We start from the raw sequence: 13,359 nt of genomic DNA on the forward strand, positions 1-13,359 counted from the left end.
GTTTGTCTGTTCTGGGCTCCTGGTGCAACATGGTGGAGCTCTGTGAAAGAGGACCAGCTCATTCTGTAGATATGAAGAGCTCATTCTAAAGGCTCAAGTATACGTCTGTGGACATGATCTGCACAGGATGTCCACGTGGACTGTCTGCACCGCAGATCAATATTTTTTCTGTGTGTGTCTGCATGTACTTGTTCTTGTACATGTTAACTGCACATGTGCAAAACTAAGCATGCAGTAATACATCAATCCAGTAGTGGTAGTGCAGATGTATTCAGTGTGTGTGCGTGAACAAATTTGTTAAAAGATTAACAAATTTCTCACTTTGTGAGACAATAAAGTTAATCTTGAATCTTGAACACGTCTGCAAAATCAAGTACACCTTGGAGACACCCATACACACGTCCATATCCGTGGAAGTATTCTTCGACCCTCAGCTTATGAAAATACAACTATTCGTACATATAGGTGATTATTCACGAATGTGTCTGCACATACAGTAATTGTAAACGCTAATAGAGCCCTTAAACCCTACATAGTGCACCTTTAAGGCTGATGATACACGGGGCGACTTTTTGGGAGATGTTGCTGAGCAATTGTGCTTCGACACTTTCCCATTGAGATTAGGCAACATCATTTCTATCTGAACGATTTTGATCGTTTTGGTCAACTTTTTAAGATCATTCAATCAGAGTGCCTGTGCATCACATGACCACCTGAGAGCTTCTGAAATTTTCAACAAAGATGGCGGCATCTCCAGCAGTGGAGCGAAGAAATAGAGAGACAACTTGCATCTTTTTATCATGGTAAGTTGTTGCGTGTAAACTCAAAGTGGTGACTTTACCTCATCAAATGCTTAGAAACCCAACAAACAGCTATTTTGATGCTCAGGTTGTAATTAAGACATCGTTTTTTTTTTCAGCTAAATGTAAACTGCTGTTAGCTAATTTAGTGATTTTGTGAACTAGCAGTGGTTTTTGCTAACATAGTTAGCTGAAAGTTATCACTAGCTAAGCAGGATAACGTTAGCTCTCTTGCATCACATTAAAAGTGATGGGCAGCTCGTGATTTTTTTTTTTGGGAGTTGTAATAGAGATTGTCTAATTTATTGTCTGATCTAATTCACACACAGAGCACGAGTACTTGTGGAACCCGAGGGCAAAACAATACAAACTTCGAGATCTAAAAAAGAAAGAAAACCTTTCAGGAACTCTGCCACGCCCTTTTCCTCCTCAGCAGCATCTCCTGCTCCATGTCCTTTTGCCTTTTTTGCTGAGATGAGAATTAGACGATGATGCTTTTATGATGTCTGTCTCAATTATTAGTTACAGCATATGTGATTGAGGCTAGAAGCATTTTTAAAGATATTTATCAGTGTTTATTATTATTAACAGAATAATGTGGTTATTTTGGCTCATAAAGGTTAAACTAATGGCAAATTATCTTTTTCCCAGAGGATCTATTCATTTTCGTTCCAGAAGTGATACTTACTTGAGTGAAATAAATAAAAGCTGAAGCCAAGACAAAAGTGACAGCTGCAAATGTTTCAGTGTCCATCTTTGCAGTGTCTGTCTCACTGGCAACAGATTTGCTCTTATCTAATTGGTTGTTGCCAATTGTCTGTTGCTCTAATTAGTTGCCCTGGATCTCACCTGGTTGCCTGCTGCCTGGCAACATTGACCAAAAAGTTACCGCGTGTATCATCACCTGAAAGCGAGCCTGCCTTTCAGATTTTTCAAGTGTAGGTCATAAAAATAATTTTCCCCGAGACCCAATTATTTTTGTTTCGTGACCCAAAGCTACTGAATTCGAATCACAGACTTCCAATTTTAATAGTTAAAAAAAAAATAGAATCATGAATGAATTTATCTCCATGTGGCCCTAAATTCTCCGCTATTTTTTCCTGCTTCACCACGACCCAATTCAAGATACTACGTCATGCATCACGTGGTGGGCTTTCCCTGTTCGTGCAAGGCAAACAATTGTAGGATAGAAATTTGAAACAAGAGAGAAAAATGGAGGACGTGAGTGTGCGAATGAAATGTGAAAGACCGACTACAGTAACAGAAAGAAAGTGAGAAGAAAAGACGTTTTGTTATATATGAAGGAAAGGAAACGCAGGACCAAACTAATAAATATGGGCACTCAGCGAGCACCTCGGTGTGATCAGCTGTTCGTTTAGTGACAGAATGATGGAACTGTCAGTGCACGGTCAAAGGTAAAACTGTAGATGGCAGTAATGCAACACTGTGGATGCCAGATGCCGTAAAACCCAAAAGAAGAAGAAGGTAAACCTGCACATGCGCACACGGACTTCCTCTGTCTGCTTGACTGTGCGAAGCGAGTGATTTCATGCACATTATTTGCTTTAATCCCCTCAAATTAAATAATGTCCCAGCCACAGAATGGCCTGATATTTTGTGAGATATTACAGAAATAAACATATATCACAATGACCACATTTCAGAGGGAACTAAATTTCACTGATTTTATGAAATCGAAAGGTCGTCTACTTTTATGCATTGTCTTATGTATTCAGCTGTGGCAATATGTCCACGAGAGAAACCTGTTCAGTTGTGACAGAAAGTGACTGAGTTTATCTGTTAACACTGATTTCAAGACCAATCGGAGTTTAGAACTGAAAAGTTATCCATTCAGTTTATTTCTACTGTCCATTGGTAATAAAGCACTTCAGACATGAAGTATGAATCTTAATACATTCCTGAGACCATGATTTAAGTTACGATTTACCACCACTGGTGCGTCACTGGGTTTGTGGTGGTTGTGACCCCTAGGAGCGGGGCCTCACTGTGGTATGCGTCCTTTATTTTTCTGCATGGAATGTGGCAACCCTACTTGTGAAATTGGGTAAACAGATTCACAAATGTTATTTTAATTTCTCAGTATGATGTGACTGAAATTTTTAGTGGTTTCAAGAAAGGAGGATGAACGATGACTCAAAGTCGATTATTTCATGTGGCTCACTTCTCTACTGCAAAAAAAGAAAATACTGCATTGTTCTGTCATTTTTCAGCAGCCTGCTTTTCACAGTCAATTTGGCTTTAAAAAATCAGACTTTACAGTGTTTTTACTGCATTTTAGAAAAACAGTACATTACTGTTAGATTTGTATGGATTTCGACAGCATTTTTCTTTTTACAGTGTAATAACACACTGGAAGGGTTCAGGGTCCATGTGCTTTTTATAAGAACAAACAGGAAATGAGTGGAGGAAATAAAGAAGTGATTCAAAATGTGTGTAAAGGCGCCCTCTACTGGTCTTGAGGAGAAATGTCCAGGCTAAATACAGTGTTCATCGACATGTTTCTTTCATTTTTATTTGTGAACACACAGGTCTGAAATAATTTCACTTCAATGAGCTGTTACTATAGAAACAAGAAGGTATGAGAGTAAGCCCATTAATATAAACCTGCACTATTGTCAGAGCTGCTGTTCTAGAAAATTAATCAACACCTTCTGACCAATCAGAACAGAGAACTGTAATGGATTTGTTGCTTGATTTTATTGAAAATGAAAAGGAATTTTTTTAAAAGAAGTTTTTCCAACAATCATGTTCAGGATCTAAATCACATTGTAATATTTGAATAAAAATCCCAAACTCACAGATAAACCTGGATTTATAAGGTTCTATCTGCGGGCCAATCATCATCCAGGCTGAATATGGGATGAACACGACATCGGCAGCCTGAACCGATCATGTACTGGATGTTCTAATGGAGTTTAAATATTGTTCAATGTTTTACAATCAAATCTCAGGGTTTAGAAACAACTTCAGATTTGAAAAAGTGAATGTGGATTTTACATCTTAGAACACAAGCAGAAAAATCAAATTCATTCCAAAAGTGATGTTTTATTTTTATATAGTGTGACCTGAACAGGTTTAAAATGTTGTTCTGTTCTGGCTTTATTACTGTTTATTAGTTATTTAATGAGACGCTGCTTAATATGAAACAAACACAACTTTATAATGCGAAGGTTATGAGATCATTTTCTTTTTAAATTTGACGAGTTTCTTGTCTGACAGTTAATTTTGAACATTTCCTTTTTAATTATTTAATTCATCTGTTTTAATTAAAATATTCAAATGAGTGTTTTTTGTGCAGCTGGATTGTGTTCTAGTGAAACAGGCGACTGAGCAACAACGTCGCAACGTGCAGGAATTTTACAGAAAACACTCCACACTTTTTTATTCTGGATCACACAATCTCACTGTAGAACCATGAAACAAGTAGAACCCAGCGTATAGAGGCTGAGTGAATGTGATGTGGACTCTGTGGAGGAGCTTCATCGTGTCAGAGACGCTGTAGAAGGACAGAGTTCCTGCACTGTGATCCACATACACTCCTATTCTGGAGGGAGATGGAACTCTGAGATCAGTCTCAATGTTGTTGTGAAAGAAAGAGAAAGAAGAAGAAGAAGAAGAAGAAGAACACCACAGACTCCAGGACTGATTGTTGAATCCAAACTCACACTCATCAGCCTGTCCTTTCCTGCTGATGTCTTTATATGAGACTGATATGTACACAATTCCAACACCGCTCCACTCCACCTCCCAGTAACAGCGTCCACACACACTCTCCTTACACAACACCTGCCTGCAGGAATCAAATCTCTCTGGATGATCAGAGTAACGCCGCTCTCTCTCACTGACTCTCACCGCTCTGTTCTTCTCAGACAGAATGAGGCGATGATGTATCGTGTTGGGATCCAGAGTCAGATAACAGAAATCTAAAATAAAAGAGAAAAACAAACTGAACACTGTGAACATGTTGGGTTTAATTCACACAATATATTTATGTGAAGTGTGTAGGCCTGTCGCGATATTCGATATACCGACTTACCGTACGGTAAATGAAAATGAACTCTGTAATTTTTTCCCTGCGATTTTGGCATTTCCGTGCTGTACATCTCCAAAGGGAAGTCTCCAGAGTATTAGTTTGACCCAATGACTGAATAAAACACTAAAGACGTCAACAATAATATCGTTTATCACAATAATTTCTGAGACAATATATAGTCCAACAAAATAGGTTATCGTGACAGGCCTAGAAGTGTGTGTGTGTGTGTGTTAGATGTACATTTCAGAAACTCTTCTCTGCTCTGTGGTTCTGGTCCTGAAATGATCTGAACTGCTGCAGCTGTGGAGAAAAAAATAGAAACATGAGTTTGTGTAAAAGATGGAAAGAGTTTAAAGTGATCCAGTCAGTTTATTCATTTTAAATCAGTGTTTTAGTTCAAAGTGTCGGGTGAATAAAGTGTCTGCAGAAAAGAAAGCCAGAGCATCGCGAAGAAATAACACATCACTGTGTTTCTCCAGCAGGAACAGGTCCTCTTACCAAGTGGAGGGATTTTGTTGAATTCCTCCTCACAGAATTCCTCGAGTCTCTTTTTCAGATCTGAGAGAGAATTCCTCACTCCATCAAATGAGAGATGTTGATGGACAGTGACGCTGGATGTGTGAAACTCTGGTCTGGTGAATGTAGTAGACCGACGTCCAGAAGCTAAAACCTACAGAAAGCAAATGAAATGTAAAACCCACTTGTGATGTCAGACAGGGACATTTATTGTTCCCTTAATGAGAGGTGTTTTAGAGAGTGTGTGAGGAACAGCTGGCTCTGTAGATCAGACAGTGAGTGTTACCTGGAGGAAATGGATGTGATCGTGTGTGTGTGAAAGCTGCTCCAGCTCAGTGACTCTCCTCTGAAGATCAGCAATCTCCTGCTCCAGTTGCTCCAGGAGTCGTTCAGCTCGACTCAGTTCAGCCTTCTCCTGATCTCTGATCAGCTCCGTCACCTCCCAGCGCTTTTTCTCCATGGAGCTGATCAGCTCAGTAAAGATCCTCTCACTGTCCTCCACTGCTGTCTGTGCACTGAGCTGTTAGGACACACACACACACACACGATTTAAAGCTCATCTATCATTCCCTCTCTTACTGGGACTGTAAATGACTTGTTGTCCATGTTGTGTGTGTTTCTAGGAGCAGCTCTGTCTCTGCTCACTGCTCACCTTTATAGTGTTCACAGCCTGTTTCAGCTCCTGCACCTTCTTCTGCTTCTCCTGGATTCTCTGCTGGGATTTCATCTGCTCCTCCTTTAACTCACTCTGAGGACAAATAAAATACATTCAGCTTTTTATACAGTACTCCGCCTTTCACCCGTAGTCAGCTGGGATAGAGTCCAGCTTGCCTGCGACCCTGTAGAAGGATAAAGCGGCTAGAGATGATGAGATGAGATGAGATGAGATGAGATGAGATGAGATGAGATGAGCGAACTGGTTCCATATTAATGTCAGTTCAAAGTACATTCATATTTCGCCCTGAAGGTTATGTACTCTGTGTGTGTGTGTGTGTGTGTGTGTGAGAGTGTGAGAGAGAGAGAGAGAGAGAGAAATGTTCACTAACTGATCTGGGCTGGGTTTCCTGAAAGCCTTTTAAGGCCAACAGAGTTTTAAATGACCTCTTAAGATCCATCATCAAGCTAACGTGGTTTTCCCAAACATCGTAGCACAAGTCGTCCTTTAGTTTGCTCGGAATTTACGAGAGACCCTGAGCACTCGTTCAAAACAAAGAGCGACTCGCTCGCTGCCGAATCCACAGAATGCCATGCGGCTCTGAGGGACTCTCACAGTCAGCGGGGGAAACTTGTGTTGAATCTGCTGGTGGTGTTCAATTAGTCTTCTTGTAGATTGCAAGTACATCGAGTTAATTATCAGAGGTGGACAGTAACGAAGTACATTTACTTGAGTACTGTACTTAAGTACACTTTTTGAGTATCTGTACTTTACTTGAGTATTTTTTTTTGGAAACTTATGACTTTAACTTCACTACATTTGAAAGACAAATATCGTACTTTTTACTCCACTACATTTCTATCAAGGTCCTCGTTAGTCATTACTATGAAGCAGCTTTGAAAGTGTATGTTTTTTTCTTTTCTAAAACGTGATTGGTTTTTCCGCAGGTGACACTGAGACAGTCTATCAGTAATCACTAGGGTCACGTCACGTCCATAGACTGGATAAAATCAAGATCAATGATTTCTCCACAGCATTATTTAACACAATCAATTGATGGCAGAACGGAAGGAGGCGGTTCTTCTGGGGAATGCACACACCCACGGTTCTATGGCTAGAACCCATGTTTCAGTTTTCTGAAAGGAATAAAGAGTCGTTTCATTTTAAATGTTTGCTTTGTTTGCCTAAAACGGAGCACATCACAGCCTACAAAAACTCGCCATCCAACCTGTGGAAACATATTGAGGGATCTAAATGTTTTATTCCAAGAGAAAGCTTGCAGTGAAGTTGTCTGTGCTTTAGAGCTAGCGATAATGTTACAATAGCTATGCAGTCTGATTAGTCAAATTACTTTCTATGGATTTGCCCGCCAAGTTACCATCGCTTTGTTCACGTTTAATGTTTACACATAGCTAGTTAACTTGGACACTGTTAGTTAGCATGTAAAAACGGAGTTACAATAACATGAATAACATTCACTTTTCTGAAGTCCTTTCAGAAATGTTTTATCATAATCTTGCCAATTAAACAAAAAAGTAGAAATCTTTCTTTTCTCATAAAATATTAGCTGCCCAATATGATTTCGAGTTTGAAAAGAGTTTGCTAGCATGTCAGGTGGAGCTTCACTGACATGATTCCACAGGCAGATTCATATGTGCATGAATACATACACTTCGGGGCTTTACATTAGCACCTGCCCACCCGCCAAATGCGGGTAAAATTCGGCTTTGGTGGGTAATGACTTTAGTCCCACTAGCCACTTTGGCGGGTGGTTTATTCTGTGGTATGCAGTGTTGCCACAGTTACTTTGAAACAGTAATCTGACTACTGGCTACTGACTACTGCTTGAAAAAGTAACTTAGTTACGTTACTGACTACTTGATTTTGAAAGTAACTAAGTTAGATTACTTTTAGTTACTTGCAGCATATAGGCCTAGCACCAAAAAGGAAGACATTTTTGAGACGGGGGTTGGGGGGGGGGGGATCTGGGGCAGATACATTTTGTAACTTTTAGATGCAAATTCCTGCATTTTAATGAATTCGATGTCTGGCTTGATGCTGCCCCTGAGACTGGGCAAGACATTGAAAAGATAGACGGTCCGGCCTAAAAGATGGACATCTGGCCACCCTACTTACAGCAGAGGCTGATCCCCCACCCCCTCAACATAAAAATGACTACCAGTTATGCCAATACTGACTTTTATTGACATCAAAAACAACAAAATGTCAAAAACATCTGGAACAATCAAAACTGACAGTGACATTTGAAAACTACTTCCTGAAAAAGGCTTTGACCTACATTTTTTAATATAATAAAAAATAAGACAGTCTTACTTGACTTTATGTAAATTATAAAGTGTCTTGTTTAAAGATAATAAAACATACAAATAAAATTTACTTTCACATAAATAACTCTTCTCATAAAAATAAAATATTATGGCACTGAAAAGCTAACAACACCTCAATGAATGAACTTTTCTTATAAGAAAGTAAAAAAGAAAGTAGCCTTGCTTAAAAATAAAATAAAATAAAATATTCTTAACTCCATATATCATCCATATGAATTACAGTAACATCTTAATGAACCTGTAGTCCCGCATTAGAGCAAGGAGTGCTTTAACAAAACAAGACAGAACCAAAATCATCTTAATGAGCCTGTAGTTGTCCCGCATTAGAGAAGCAAGGATTTATGCAAGAAACTGTGGACTGGGGCCGGTAAACCAGTGGTTGTACCGCATTAGCAGAAGCTTCTCGAACCTCTGGTCAGACAGTCTGTTTCTTCTTGGTGTGAGCACCAAGCCCCCCAGACTAAACAGACGCTCCACAGGAGCACTGGATGGGGTTGGTGTGTTGTACTTCAAGAAGATCCTCTTTATGTTGACAAATTGATGCAGAACCTGAAGATCATTTGACGAACTCAGGTACATCATCACTTCTTTCTCTGCAGAGTAGGTCTCCTCTGGCTCTGCCTCAAAATCAAAAAAGTCCACCTCACCTTGGTGGACAGGTGCGTTGGCGACACTGGCAGAGCTCTGTGGTGGAGGAGCAATTGTGCAGCATTCATCTTGGAGAAGCTGTTTCACTTGCTCCCTCCTATCTGCATCTCTCAGCCATCTCAGCTTGAATTTTGGGCAACTCACAGCTGCGAGAAGGGCACCTCTGTCGTCCAGGAGATTGGCAAACCGTGTCTGCACTGCCTGAAAAAAAAAAGATTGCTATGTTTAGGATATGTGCAATAACATATGTGTCTGTGAATAGTGACAATAAGGGAATTCTATTCCATGTATGCCAACAAAGCCTTATAAAAATAACAATTGAATTAACAATACATCATGTAGTATCCATAAATTAATTGTTTTATTATTTTCTGGAATTTGCATTTTATTCTTGTTTTGCCATAATGAATATTCTGTATTCAGCAATAGTATGGTAGAATAAATTTCAGATAGGTTAAATATGGACCATACCTGCACTATGGCATCTGGAAGGCCTGCAGTCATGCTGGAGAGGGTGTCTTTCACGGCAAGGGTCCTCTGCATCAGAGCTTCCAATGTGGGTAGCAAAGTCCCATAAGGACAGTCAGCTTGTAGAATGTCCAGTGCAACAGTCAAAGGCTTTGTGGCAGTGCAATACTCATGTAAGAACTGGTACTCTTTGTCCTTGAAGCATTTTACTCCCAACTTGGTGCACAGAGTATTCAGCTCATGCATGGGGATTTCTGTAACTCTTTTTACAGAGTCAAAAAAGGAGTTCCACCTTGTCGATGTTGGGACTAGGAGCTTCCTCTTGCTCACCTCCTCCACTGCCTCTGATGCAGTGCTGGACCTACTTGCCTTTGTCCACAGAGCAGAGCATTTTGCTGTGCTGCTCCTGTACACAACCTTGACGTCTGCAATTGATGTTAAGTATTTGTCGACGTCATTTGTGGTAACGAGGTTGACTGTGTGTGAGGCACATCTGTGGTGTGGAGGAAGGGCAATCTGGGCCTCAGCAGCATCACTCTCCTGCTCAGCTGACAATAGGTCTGACATGGGTACAAACGTGACTTCATCGAGGGACTCTTCTTCCATCTCGTCGTCATCAGATGGAGCCTGATAAACTCGAAATGCTTTCACAAAATTCAAGCCGTTATCTGTCACTGTCGCAACGACTTTATTTACAATCCCATACGACGAGTGGATGTCTTCAATTTCTTGACCTATCACGTCATATGTGTGTCTGCCCCGTACTCTCCTACACGCCAACGCGGCCTTTTTTCGTTCTAAAGTGTCTCTACTAAGCCAGTGCAGTGTGACCCCCATGTAGCTCTTATTATTCGCTGTCCAGATATCTGCTGTTGTTGATACGAAGTCGACATCACGTAGTGCAGCTCTAAGATTTTCCTCCATCGTTGAGTATTCCCTGTCCAGGTAGCTAGCAAAGGATGTTCTATGAGGCAGCTCAGTGCCTTTACTGGTAGGAATCCTACAAACGATGGCACGAAATGAGGGCGAGTCGACTGTGTTAACAGGCAGCATCTCTTCAACCACATAACGTCCAACTAACTGGTTCAATTCCGCACCACTTGTTGGCTTTGCGCCGAAATCAAGCTTCATCTGTTTAGGACTGGGACCTCCCGTGTCTTTTTCTTTCGCTGCGGGTGGTGCTCGCTCCTTTAAGCTTGTTGAGGCGTGCTGTTTATCAAGGTGCTTCTTTAGGTTAGACGTGGTATTTTTGAAAGTTGAGAGTACTTTCTCGCCAGGGCAGAGCGTGCATCGGACCCTGATGTTACCATCATTAACTGAAATAAAATCGAAATAGTGGCTGTACTTCCAACTGCTAAACGCGAACCGCTCTTCCTCCATAGCACACTAACGTTGCAGCTAACTCTCTCTCACGCCGCGGAACAGAGATCTGATGAGATAGAATATTTGCTACAAATGCACGTTGAGCGGCGTATTCTACAGAGTGAAGACGAGCCATTTAGGCTAATAAAATATGCCCCCCCCCCCCCCCGAAATGCGAAAAAGTAACGCATCTAATATTAGATAAGTAACTGTAGTCTGACTACTGGTTTTGAAATAGTAGTTGCGTTAGACTACTCGTTACTGAAAAAAGTAGTCCGACTACAGTAACGCGTTACTAAGTAGCGCGTTACTGGCATCACTGGTGGTATGACAATATATTTTAATTGTAGTTTTCTCTGAAGGCATCTGATATAGCTAATAAACGCATTGCAATGTGATATTACGTGCCTACAACTCCCATGAGCACCTGCATAAACATTATGACACAACATGTTAGAATTATTTAGAACGTTCGTTAACATCTCAGATAAAATCAAATGATACGGTAACCTGTGGTTAATGAACGAAGCAACAAAGTTGCTGATGACTGACAAGCGCACGATGTGGCGGCATATAGCTGGAGTTTCAAACCCTGCTGCTCAGGGAAAAAGGGGCAGAGATGATCAGGGCCAGAGCAGCATTTTAAAATCACCGAGGTCCGTGATGCGCAAGGCGCACACAGAAAATGTTTGACATATTTAAATGAAGGGGTGAATTACACATCACACAAGAGATCTATTCCTGAAATTACTTTTAATGGAGTTTGAACTGAATATCATCAGTTTTGAAAAAAAAAATCATGTATGTGGCAAGAGTAAGAATAATTTAAGCTTGTTTAATGGTTTGATCTGGCCCAAGCAATGAGGATAAAAGATACCTTAACCATGTAGCCTATGAAACTAAGATACACTAACAATCTGGCATCCATTACACCTACAAAAAAAAAAACATTCTGGGAAAAAAAAATCAGTATACACCACCATGTTTTAGGCAAAGTTGTCCAAGGCAAACATAAGTTTAAACTTTCCATTCTATTGCTTTGGCTTATTGAATGATTTATTTTTAAAATCTCAAACAAGGTAGGCTACAACTGCGCTGCTTCGAAAATGTAAATTCAACAGCTTCATGAAAATGCACTGATGGTTACCATGGAAACCCAGTGTCTCCTGCACTGCATTCCTCCGCCAAGTCGCGCACTCATTCGCTTTTGTGTTCTTGGTCTCAGAGCCGTGTGCACGAAACAGATACAGAAGACAGAATCAACGTTTAACATAATTAACAATGCACTTTTTACGGAGACGTTTTAAATGTTCTTTATTTTTTTTTTATCCAGTTGAATATTTAGCATACAAATGTATTTTCAGCTCTTAAAAATGACCGAGGTCTGGACCACGGGGGCCTCAGAGCTGGCTACGGCCATGGAGATGAACAAGACGCTAATAGGAAGATAAGACAGTTCAATGACAAATGGAAGTTCAGGTGAGATTGGCTAGTTCATAGCAAAACCGAAAATACCATGTACTGCGAAGACTGTAGAAAGTATGGCAAAGACAGGCACCAGTAATTTTAAACTCGAAACTATAAAAGGACCACGAAAAGTCAAATGCACACATCGGTACAATAACATCAAAACTGGCGAAGACGGCTGGTTCACTACAGGACAGCATTGCTTTCAAATCCCTGGCTGTCATGAAGTCGGCTGAGCTGGAGAGGATGGAGCTGCTGTTTAGATATGTTCAGGCGATTGTAAAGAAGTTGATCTCGCCCCAGCTATCAACTTATTGCATGCTGGAAGCCTAAGGTCACGAAGACCATTTTTCATGGACCATTCAGACTCATCTGATGATTAGATTAGATTAGATCAAACTTTATTGATCCCTTTGGGCGGGTTCCCTCAGGAAATTAAGAAAATGCAAGCAAGGTGGCAGTTGCCGTTTTGGAGAATGTGGGCATCAATCACACTACCTCTTACATGCTAAGCAAGCGCTCTACCACTTGAGCTAATTCCCCTGAATGTAATGAGGACATTTAATATCTCTCTCTACACATGTTCACACACATACGATACACACTATTAATAGATAATACATAATATGCATAATAATTCCTGATAACACACAATACTTGCATATCAAAACATCAAATGTTTTTCAATGATAAATGTTTTGAATTGGACTTTTAATATTATAATCAGTTCAGTTGTACTGAATGTTATTTTTCATATTATACGATATTTCATATTGTAAGGGGCTTGAATTTGAGTTCAATAAACAGAATACTCTGTTTATATTTTTGTCTGAACTGGTTGCATGTTTTCATATAGGGATCTACCTTAACAGCACTGAATACTTGAGTGTTACTGGAGTGATACATTATACGCTGCCATTCATAATTAAATCTAGATCTTCCAAACTTTAATGTATCATGGTGAAGAAAAAACTACGATTTCCTGGCAACAAAATTGTGGCTAGTGAAAAGGCTGAATGGCTAGTGACTCAGGAAAACCAC

This window comes from Neoarius graeffei, chromosome 2, assembly GCF_027579695.1.
Source record: "Neoarius graeffei isolate fNeoGra1 chromosome 2, fNeoGra1.pri, whole genome shotgun sequence".
In the NCBI taxonomy this organism is placed as follows: domain Eukaryota; kingdom Metazoa; phylum Chordata; class Actinopteri; order Siluriformes; family Ariidae; genus Neoarius; species Neoarius graeffei.